The 10450-nt window shown below is 41.5% G+C and overlaps 1 long non-coding RNA gene across 4 annotated transcripts in view; it reads right to left on the bottom strand.

Annotated features, from left to right (window-relative positions):
- Positions 1-1608: 1608 nt before the first annotated feature.
- LOC120511971 overlaps positions 1609-10450 on the bottom strand; it is a 74554-nt gene continuing 65712 nt past the window's right edge. For 2 of the 4 annotated variants that reach the window (XR_005629887.1, XR_005629889.1), the window contains one exon: positions 1609-3633. This is a non-coding gene — a long non-coding RNA (uncharacterized LOC120511971). Of the gene's footprint in view, positions 3634-7014; positions 8246-10450 lie in introns of those variants that run through there. The other 2 variants (XR_005629888.1, XR_005629886.1) reach the window with 2 other exon arrangements.

The raw sequence follows: 10450 nt of genomic DNA, 5'->3' as shown, positions 1-10450 counted from the left end.
CCCAGAGGCTGAGAGTGCTCACATCTAGAGTGTTAAATTAGACATAAGACTTCCTTATGTGGAAGATTTTCCTCCTGAGCAACAGATCAAAACCAGATGTTTCTGCCATAGCTGGGATTATTTATTTTCCTTGCCTTGCCTTGCCTTGCCTTGCCTTTCCCCACCTTGTCTTGACTTTGCCCTGCCTTGCTCCTCTGCATTTTGGTTTTCTTCTGCAAACATAATACATAAAACCCCTGAGGTTACTATTAGGGTGGGTAGGTAGCTTTCTTCCATCTGCATCTCACATGCAGCAGAAAATAGTGACTGGACTTCTGGTAGCTCCATTGATTTAGCAGGGAAGGGTAAGTGCTGATGCTGGTTCAGTAACAGGGACCTTGAAAAGTTCAAGAGTAAGTTTCCCTACCAGTGAGTTACTAAAGAGTCATATTTAATGTTTTCTCTATTTTCTCCTTGGAAACTAAGAGGGGAAACTTCAGGAGAAGTATTAACTGTATCTGCAACTCCCAGCTGAGTCCTACAGAGCAGCACGGGTCTCTCCAGGAGGCTGGTTCTAACAAGGCACAGCATGCCTTCAGATGGTCCTAGTACCAAGCCGTGGGTCTAACTCTGGCTGTCACACAAGTGAAAATGGGTGACTGAGCAAAGGGCAGGGCCTTCACCAGCAAGGACCAGAGCCTGACTGTACATAAAGGGCTCTGAAGCACTTTGAATGGGAACACCACATAGCCCAAAGTTTGTCACCTGGGCTCCACCTGTGTGGCCACATGTGCCCACTGTCTGGCACAGAATGGTCTTCAGTTCCTGAGGCACATCTAGCCGTAAGTATGCAAATATTTGTGAGGGGGGAATGTTTGCAAAAGGCACTCTATGTTTGCAAAAGGCACTCTATGGTTGCCATATGTTATTGAAAGAATTAAAACTGGGTGGGGGGAGTTAATTAAATCGTTAGTAAATAGCTACTAATGTTTGCATTATAGTCATTTAAACTCAGTCTTATGCATCTTTTGTACCTCCTGCATCTGTTCTGATTTTCTATTTCATTGTAAATGTATACAGCACTCTGAGATGAGGCAGTTTTTTCATCTTTGACAGGAAGACATTAAAAAGATAGTTGGTATTTTGGAGTGTCATTTTGTTCTTACTAACATAAAATAAAAACTGGTTTGCTGCACTGAGTTTTCATGTCTTGCCAGTATTAAAGTAAGGATTCTGCATATGGACTGCTGCAACTTTTCAAGTGTCTTCCATTTCACAGTCGGTAGTCAGGGACCACATTTTTTCAGGTTTGGAGTGTAGGGGAGGGCTGTATTGTAACTGCACTTGTAGGCTTCATTTTGCCTACAAAATGCATTTATGCATAGTACTGAAAACTGAGAAAGAAAAAAAATTACAGTCTTTGTAGCAGAGAACTTAAAACTCCTGTCATAGTGATGGCAGAAAGACAGACAGGCAAGAGCAATGAGATACCAGACAGCCTGCAGAAGCAATTTATTCCAGTTCTTTATTTTTATGTGTTTTCTAGAACATAACTTGCTTGCTCACAAAAAAAAAAACCAAAAAAAAAAAAAACCAAAAAACCCACCAAAACAAAAAAACCAACAAAACAAAACAAAAACAAAAACAAAAACAAAACAAAAAAACAAAACAAAAACAAAAACAAAGAAACAAACCAACCCAAAATCCCAAAGATGACTTAACATTACCCTGCAAAGAACTTCTTCAGAACTTTGCATGCAAGTTAGTCAGGAGAAATCAGCCTTTGCCTTTTTATGGAAAATTAAAACAAGCAGGGGTGTCTAAAAACATATTTCTGTTCTCTGAAAAATAAAGAGAAGGGGAAGAGGAGAGTAAGATATTACTGAATAATTGCTCTTCAAAACCCTTGAAATAAGCCCCTTTTTGCTTTCCACTCTGGCAACTGTGAAGTAGAGTTTGGCCAAAGATGACATGTTAGGCGATGGAGGAGGACCTGAGAAGGTACTTCAGGATGCCTGACTCAGAGGTGTAAAAGAATGACTAGGGAATAGCCTCCAGGGAATGAGGTTTTCACTGCTCTATGATGCTGAGTGGAGAGAGAAAATAGGAGATAACTCCTAGCAGGTGATTGTTGGTGGCTCTGGTGGCCCACAGACGGCTTTAGAAGGCACCATGAAATCAGCGCCACCATGCATGTGCCTTCCAGGGGGCTTCCAGTGAGCTCCCTGCAACTGCTGCTTTGCCAGACCCATTGCCCACCCTTTTACTGGTCTAGGAGACGTGGGTTTGGACCAAACAACTAGCAATTACAGTAATGCAATATTCTGCTCAGATGATGCTTTATGCTAAGTATAATCTGAGTGCTCATCTTCAGAAATCAGGCCTCTGGGGATGTTTCAGACTCAGCAAGCCACTTCAGAATCACTGCAAAAGTCCTGGTCAGGCACTTCAAAATGCTAACTGTTCATTCTCATTTGTAACTTTTCCATTGAATCAGAAATCTTGAAGATTTTACTTTTTGCTAGTTAAAAACAGTATGATAGGAAAAAAAATTTTTGTGTGTCTAGAAGTCATGTGAGCTTTTACACCTGCATGCAAAACAAAATAAATATATTTTGCTACTACTTTGAACTACATAGCCACTTCTATTAAAAGTGGCATTCAAATAGCTATCTCTGGTGTGCCATAGATTAGTCATACTTTTTTTCAAGGAAGATTATAAATAGTGTTTAGGAGGGAAACAGAGAGTATTTTGCAAATGAGTCCAGATGGAAAACTAACAGATGGCCTAGTGCTGTATTTTGTATGCTCAGCTCTATATTTAAATAAAAAATTTTCATAATTAAGATGAAGGTCTGTAACAACGCTAGCTACTTTTCCTGTGGCAGCACCATACGTCATGGATCACAGGTATGAACTGCAGGCTTTTCATTAAATAGTGGTTAAATGTATATACAAATCTTGCTATTCAATTTATTTAAAACAGAGGGGAATAAAATGGAATTCACAGAAATTAAAGAATAAAAAAAATAAAAACCTTTCATACAAACAGACATCATATAGTAAAGACATTTACCACCATCTGGTCTTTTTTCTCCTGCAAACTGAATGACCCACCACCCTACTTGGAAGGGAAAGGAGAAGCATCACATTTGTTAGAGGTCTTCAGCCAAGAACCATAATGCCAGTAGAATTTTCCTATTTCATTACTTGAAATAAATGGGGTTCTTGAATTTCAATAATTAGATCTGGAGAAGATAAACTGTGGCCCTACACATATATTATAATCTGAGAACTGAATCAAGGGAAGTGCCTCACACATTAGTATCTCCCATAAAGTGGCGTGTGTATGTATGTAGATGTTACTGCCAGAGAGTGCTGCTAAAGCAAGGGCTGTACCTCGCCCATGGTGTAACAGGTCAAGGGACACAGCAGCCAGAGCAAGGGCTCCTTTCTCAGCATGCAGCCCCAGCCTGTGCTCCCTACCACCCACAGCACTGATGCAGCCTGACAGACATGCAACAATTGCATTCACACCAAAGAGCCTCTCTGACATCTTCAGCACTTTCTTCATGCCACCTGTGAGGAGGTAAGAGGTGCTCATTTTACAATGGTCTGCAAGCAGGGTCCATTGAAGTCAGTGGAAAGTTACACCTGGTAAGAAGAAGAAAAAAAGGCTTAAAAGAACTTCCATCTTTCTGCTGTGCTCCCTGAGATTTTCCTCAATTATCTCAAGCCAAAAAGCAACTGTAACTTTGTGGTAAGAGGGACTGCCTCTGTTCAAGACAGCAATGCTACACAAATCTACCTGCCGGGAAATCTTTAGTACCAGCAGGGTTCAATAAAGATGACTCTACCAGGAGACATTAGGCTGCAAGTCAGCAACTCAGTGGGCTTACAAATCATTCACAGTGGTAGAAAATATGTGCTTTGTTATCAAATAGCTTCTTCTATTGCTCTCACAGTCATAACATTCAAGTTCCTTACCATAGCACATTAAATACTGTGACTCATAACTATCATCTGCCTCATTTTCCAGCTTATCCTCCCCCCACAGAGGGAATTTTATGTACAGCAGGGTGTCTTGTTTTGGTAGGGTAAATACTATTTTTTTTTTCACATGTTTCTGTTTATACATTAACAAAGGAAAGCCTAAAGTTGCATGCCCTGAGTTGGAGCCGAGCAAGGGATGTTTGTGGCAGTCATGTTCTCCTGTGGGAGTACAAGTAGTACAGGTACAGGTTAGCTCCAAGGATGGCAAGCTTGCCCTTTTTGAGAACAAGGCCTTTTTGAGGCAAAGATACCAAATTTAGATACTTTTTATTCTTGATAAACCACTCTGTAAACAGACATTTCTAAGGTGGTCCCACTGCTATTTTTAAAACAAAGTGAGATGCAGATTCCTTACTAGGGAGTACTGCTATAATGCTGTCAGTCTCTGCTCTTCTGGAATTTGCTGTGTAGGTTTGACATTTCTGGAAGTCAATCTTAAAGTGAAGGCTCACTCATTAAAATCTTCCTCTTTTCTTCTTGTGTGCAGCACTGATCAGTGGCTGCAGAGACATCTGCTGGTTGTTACAATTTTGAGTATGTAGTAATCATAAGGAAGACAGAAAATTTCTCAAATAACATTTAAATTCTTTCATAACTTTCTCAATTTCCCAAAATTTCTTGAATTCAGATTGGGCTGATTGATATGAGGAAGGAATAAAGAACTGGAATAATCAGTTTCTGTTATGAGATTTAGTAAGCCTTTATAGTTGCAGGAAATTTTGTTTGAACTATGGCTCTGATTTTAGGGATTGAAGTTTTGCATTAGCAATATCAGAGTTAGGTTTGTTTAAACTTCTATGATGAGTCCCATATTCCACATGACATCCCCAAACACCTTAACTATGAATGAAATAGTGCTTTGTTTTTACTTCTCTATTGCAAGAGCAAATTCTTTGAAGTAAAGAATATTCTTTATCTATTGGTGCACTATTGGAAAAGACACACTGCCATGAAGGTAGATACTACTTTCTATTAAATTATTCGATGGCTTGCAGCGCTTTATGTTTGTGTTTGGGAACATGGACTTCCTGTTCTTGCAATAAGGCATTACACTGTCCTGCCGACCCTCTGCCCCCTCCACTGACATTGTCAACATTTAAACCAATTTCACCTTCCAAAGTTATCACCTAATTTACATCGTTTGGAAGATCTGGTAATTCAGGAAACCGAAACACCAGTTTCATAATAAAGAAACATGCAATGTAATCTGGATTTTCAAGGCTGATGAATTTGACTGTAAATCAGTTCTGTGCAGAGGTTTGCCTCTTCTGTGCTTAATTACACCTGTGCAAACACCTATTTGTTTATCGTTGCCAAAAAACCTGTGTGAGCTATTTGCATTCCCAGAAACCACATTTCCATACTGAGCACTTCTCTGAGAATGACATTTCAGCCATTAATTCAAATGTGACACATTTGAATTAATGTGACAAATAATTAATATTCTCTTAGTTGAACTCTACCTGAGTTTTCACCTTATAGTTCTAAAGAAACTATGTGGCTGTAAGTGTAGCAGACTTAAAAATCCAACTGCTTCTGAAGGATGAAAGAAATTTCATTTATTTTCACTTGAGTTTTCTTGGTAAATATTTACTGTTCTTTGTTATTTTATGAGTTCCAGAGACTTCTATGCACCTTAGCCACTGATTTTATCCCCACAAAGGGAAGACAATGGGACATTTCCTCATGAACACTTCCTCATCTGGGAAAGTACACACAACATGGACAAGGGCGCAGCAGGGCTTTAATGCAAGCATTATTGTTTGTTGTAATTTTATAGAGATGGAGTTCATTTTCCCACAGGTGCCCTCACAGCGCTGTGCTTTGCCTTGGTACCCACAAGGGGTTGGTGACACACCAGTGTTTTGGCTGCTGCCGAGCAGCTCTGCGCAGCACCGGCGCTGTCTCTCCATCATTCCACCTCCCACCAGCAGCCTGGGGCTGGGCAGAATCTTGGCACAGGACATAACCAGGACAGCTGACCCAAACTGACCAAAGGGGTATTCCATACCATATGATGTCAGCTCAGATAGAAAAGCTGAGTAAAGGAGGAGGAAGGGAGAGCACAGTTTATTTACAGTGTTTGCCTTCCAGAGCAACTGTGACATGTGCTGCAGCCCTGCTTCATGAGAAGTGGTCCACTGTTGATGGGAAGTACAGAATAAAATTGTTGTGTTTTTTCCTTTGTTTGAGTAAGCACCATTTACTTTCACCTTACTAAACTGTCTTACCTTGACCTATAGGTTGTTGTTTTCCATTTTATTTTGTCCTCCTTCCATGCTCAGGTGCCAAAGGCAGTGCTAGGTGCCCACTACTGTTAGGTGGGCACCTGGCATCCAGCCCGGGTTGACTCTCCACCTCCACAGTCACATTTTATGGAAAGCTTGTAAATAAAATGCTGGAGTTCAGTGCTGTAGCCTCTGCCCATGGAAAAGCCCCAGAACAGGCTCAAGGGCCCCACCAGTGGTGGGGTATACCTGTGGCTGCTGAAAAGCACAAGGCAGGCACGGCAGAGTCAGCTCCCATGTGCAGCCCTGCTCCTCCTCCCTGCTCCCAACAGCAGGTTGCACAGTGAGGAACCCGACTGGCATGTGGACTTGGTGCTGTGGCTTTCTTTCCCTGAGGTACAGTCTTTGGATTCAAGGCGTCTAATATGAGGGCACTCTGCTGAAGTCTACCAACACATCACATAATAACTGATAGCAGAGAAAATGTAAAAATCTGCTAGTAATAAGGCATATAAGGAATTTGTGATGGGATTTACAATTAACTTAGCTCTCATTAAACTGAAGAAGACAATATTATTGGCTGGATTAGATGAATGTCCTGTCCCAGAGGAGGGTTTTTTTTTCCCAACCTAGATGATTCTATGATTCTATATAACCACAAGGTCTTTCAACAGTTCTGCAGACATAATGTACCAGTCCATTGCCCAGGTGACCTATCCAGGATATGGGCTATACCTGTCAGGCAAAACCAACAGATTTATTTCTTTTCTTGGCCCCCCTTTTTTTTTTTTTTTTTCCTCTTTATGGCAAGAAGCATGGCTTTTCTGTGACTGCTGTTGTTAATAAAATTTCTCAACACTTTTAATAGGACTCCATTTCAAAGGAAGGTGAGCAGTGTCACTGTTAGGATCCAGACTTCAGGGCATCTTCACTGTTGGCTGACATTTCTTTAACTTGTATGGTCTTGGACTGGCTCTCCAAGAGCAGGCTGAAGCAGAGATTAATAGGCACAGGGATATCTGCGCTGTGGGAACTTGGGCACTTCAGTCTTCAGAGTAGGCTTCTGTGACAGAGCTTTTTTCTCAAGTACTGCTCAGACCAGGAGCTAAATTTAGATGCTTACCATGTTAGATGAAAAACACTGTTTTGGGAAATGTGCTGGGGCATTGTAATCCCCCATCACTGATTAATAGAGGAGAGAATTACCACTTTGTTGATTTTCCCCAGCTAAATTCAGAAATGGCTGTTTTAGGGCAGATGTTCAAATACTCTCACAGAGACTCTCCTGCTGCCAACAGACCCTTCAGGTGGAAAACTACTGGTGTGACAAATGAATATGCAAAGGAAAGTTTGAGAACAGCTGCAGATTTTAGAGTAGTGACCCCAACACAATTGCACAGATGGAAGCAGCCACAGAGAGGCAGAGAGCAGATATTGCAAGTTTAATCATGGGAGAGATGTAAGGTGCAAGAGCAGGTGAAGAACCATTTCAACCATTTCCTTATTTTTAACCTTGGGATGTCCTTTCTCAAAGCATTCCTTGGCTGCTCCAGTTCACAAGTAACGAAATGGTCATTTTCAAGCATGATCCTTTTCCTGGAATTCTTCAACATAAAAAAAATTCAGTTGCTACTAAAGCTGGAGTTGTGGCCTTTATCTGAAAGAGGATGAAAATGAGTGTAAGAGGGGAATTGTTTCGTGACTTGAAACAAACTGCAGAGCTCTGAAGCAGGTGCCTCACTCCATTTTTCTTTAAGCTCGCATGCTCTGACCAAGTCTCATTGTCCATTTAAGATAGAAAATCTGTGATGAGGGTCATCATGTTTTCTTGTGAGGAGAATTTTGTTTTTACACAGAGCCTGCTTGCTGGTTCTCTTCCCTAAAGAGATTGTTTGGTTCTGTTTGGCTTGAGCATGTCCAGGGGTATCTTCAGTCATCAAATCTTGAATGAGTGGTTCACTACCTTCTTAAAAGCACTTTCACTGCTGACAGATGAAGTGTAAAATATAAGTGGATTGTTTCACAGTACAACATATATAACGCAGATGCTAGAGGAGCCATGAGGCTACTGCCTTTTGTTAGTATACCTAGAAAAGCAATGATTATTTACAATACCTCTTCTCTATTTAATGTGACATCCTTTAGCTAATGAGAGAGTTTCTGCTGTTTGTGAAAAACAGAGCAAGATTTTTTAATAGTTTTTTTTAAACTTTCTTTAAAGTATGGATCTATCTGGATAATTTTGTTTCAGAAACTGAAGTCAACTGCCTGTCTCCATCAGGAATTTATATGAGAAATCATGATACTTTGACTTGTCAAAGTCAGGTAAGGTGAGGTGAATGCTTCCAATCCTGGCCTGTGGGGAGGATTGTACTTTTGCAGTGGACAGGACTGCCTGCAATCTTGCAGCTGACCTAAAACTCACCAGGGTTTGATGCTTTTTATGCCTGCTGCAGCTGTCTCCAGTTTAATATACTGAAGTGTGTTAGTTGGTGTTGGAGGCACAGCCCATTGTAGCAAGCAGGTTTGAAAAACATTCTCTCTCCTTCTTTACTGTGTTGGGAGCCTGCAAAACCAGGTAGAGGGAAAGACACACTTGGAAACAGCAAACTGTGTGACTGCCAAGTGATTGGGTGACTGTCATGCTCCTTGGCTTTGCTTATGGACTGGAGGGCTGGAGTCTGTTCACAGTGATCATGGTCAGGATTTGAGCAGAACTTGAAGTACATGCCTGTTCTTCGCCAAAAGGTGAAAAAGCTCCTCGGTGAGAGAGTTTATGCCTTAAAGTTTTCTGCTGTCCCTCAGTCACTGTGGGCATTGCTTACAATGGAAACTCAGTGTCGTATCCTTAGTAAGCAAGTCACTGAGACTGAAACTGCCACAGCTGTGAGGATAAATGCTGGCTAAGTCCAGCATTTCTAAATGCTCTAAAATTATGACATGCAAAATTAAGCACAGGATAACTTATGCATCAAGTATTCCCCCTTGTTTAACAAAGATGCAGTGAATATCCAAGACAGTGCAGTTAGGATTTTATCACAGGCTATGCTACAAATGGAGCAAACTTCAGCAGAGGGACTGAGAGCTGTTTTCTTTCCTGAAGCTGAACAATGAATCAGTGGAAATGTGACAGGCATACTGCAGCCAGGAAATGAAGGTTCCAGAGGAAACTTCTTTTGTGGATGTACTTTGCAAATCTTTTTCAGATTCTTAGAGCAGAACATTCTCTCCTGTTGTGATGGGAGAAAACAAATTCCCTGAGTTAGATCCTGAAGTCCTTTTTGCTTAGTGTTTGGGAATCTGCCTGAGGAAAGGCTAAGTAAAAATGGGCTAATAGGACAGCAGGATTTTAATCACGTTTACATATGGTGATGTTAAGGATCATCATAACTCTCTGGAAAAATTCTGGCCTGCCTCGGTCTGGGACAGACAGCTGAATGAATAGCACTGGCACCAGGAGTCATGTCCTCTTTCCAAGGTCCTCAGGGAATGCATACACACAGGCTTACACATTTTGTGAGGAAGTCACTCCTGGCTGCTGACTTAAGGCTCCATCCATAAAGAGCACCAGGCTCGCCACAAAACTCACCTGGCATGACTCAGGCTGCCCACTTCACTGAGGTGCTGCTGCCCCTCTGCCTCCAGTGCTGTGCTCCCACAGTCTGGCTTGCCAGCCTAGCCTCAGAGGGCAAATCCATGCCTGCTCTGTGTTAGCTCAACACCCCTTCTCCTATTTGGTGGTGAGTTAGCTGGCTATTCAGAGTACATAGACAAGGCAGTATTTCTGTGAAATAACACTGCTCTAAACATACCACATTTTACTCTTGCTTCAAGCCACACTTTCAGTATTGCGTTTGATGCACACAGATTCTGTGAAATAACACTGCTCTAAAGATACCACATTTTACTCTTGCTTCAAGCCACAGTATTGCGTTTGATGCACACAGCTCCACCACATGCCTAAAGGAATCCCTGTCCTGACCTCCTTTGTAGTGCAAGGCTGTGGGGAACAGACACATAGCATGCTGAATAAAGTTCCTGATGGCTAACACCTTGGCAAGGTTAGTGGGCCGCCCAGTTTTCTGCAGTTACAGAAATGCAAAGACTTGTACAGTTTGTTGTGGGGGTTTTTGGCTCTGCTTCTGCAATAGATGTGTAATTGAATCATATTCCTGGTGTATTAGATAATT

The sequence above is a fragment of the Passer montanus genome, unplaced genomic scaffold (genome assembly GCF_014805655.1).
Source record: "Passer montanus isolate IOZ18808 unplaced genomic scaffold, ASM1480565v1 scaffold7, whole genome shotgun sequence".
Taxonomy (NCBI): domain Eukaryota; kingdom Metazoa; phylum Chordata; class Aves; order Passeriformes; family Passeridae; genus Passer; species Passer montanus.
Note: the sequence above shows the minus strand (reverse complement) of the source record. Positions and strands in the feature narration are given on the sequence as shown.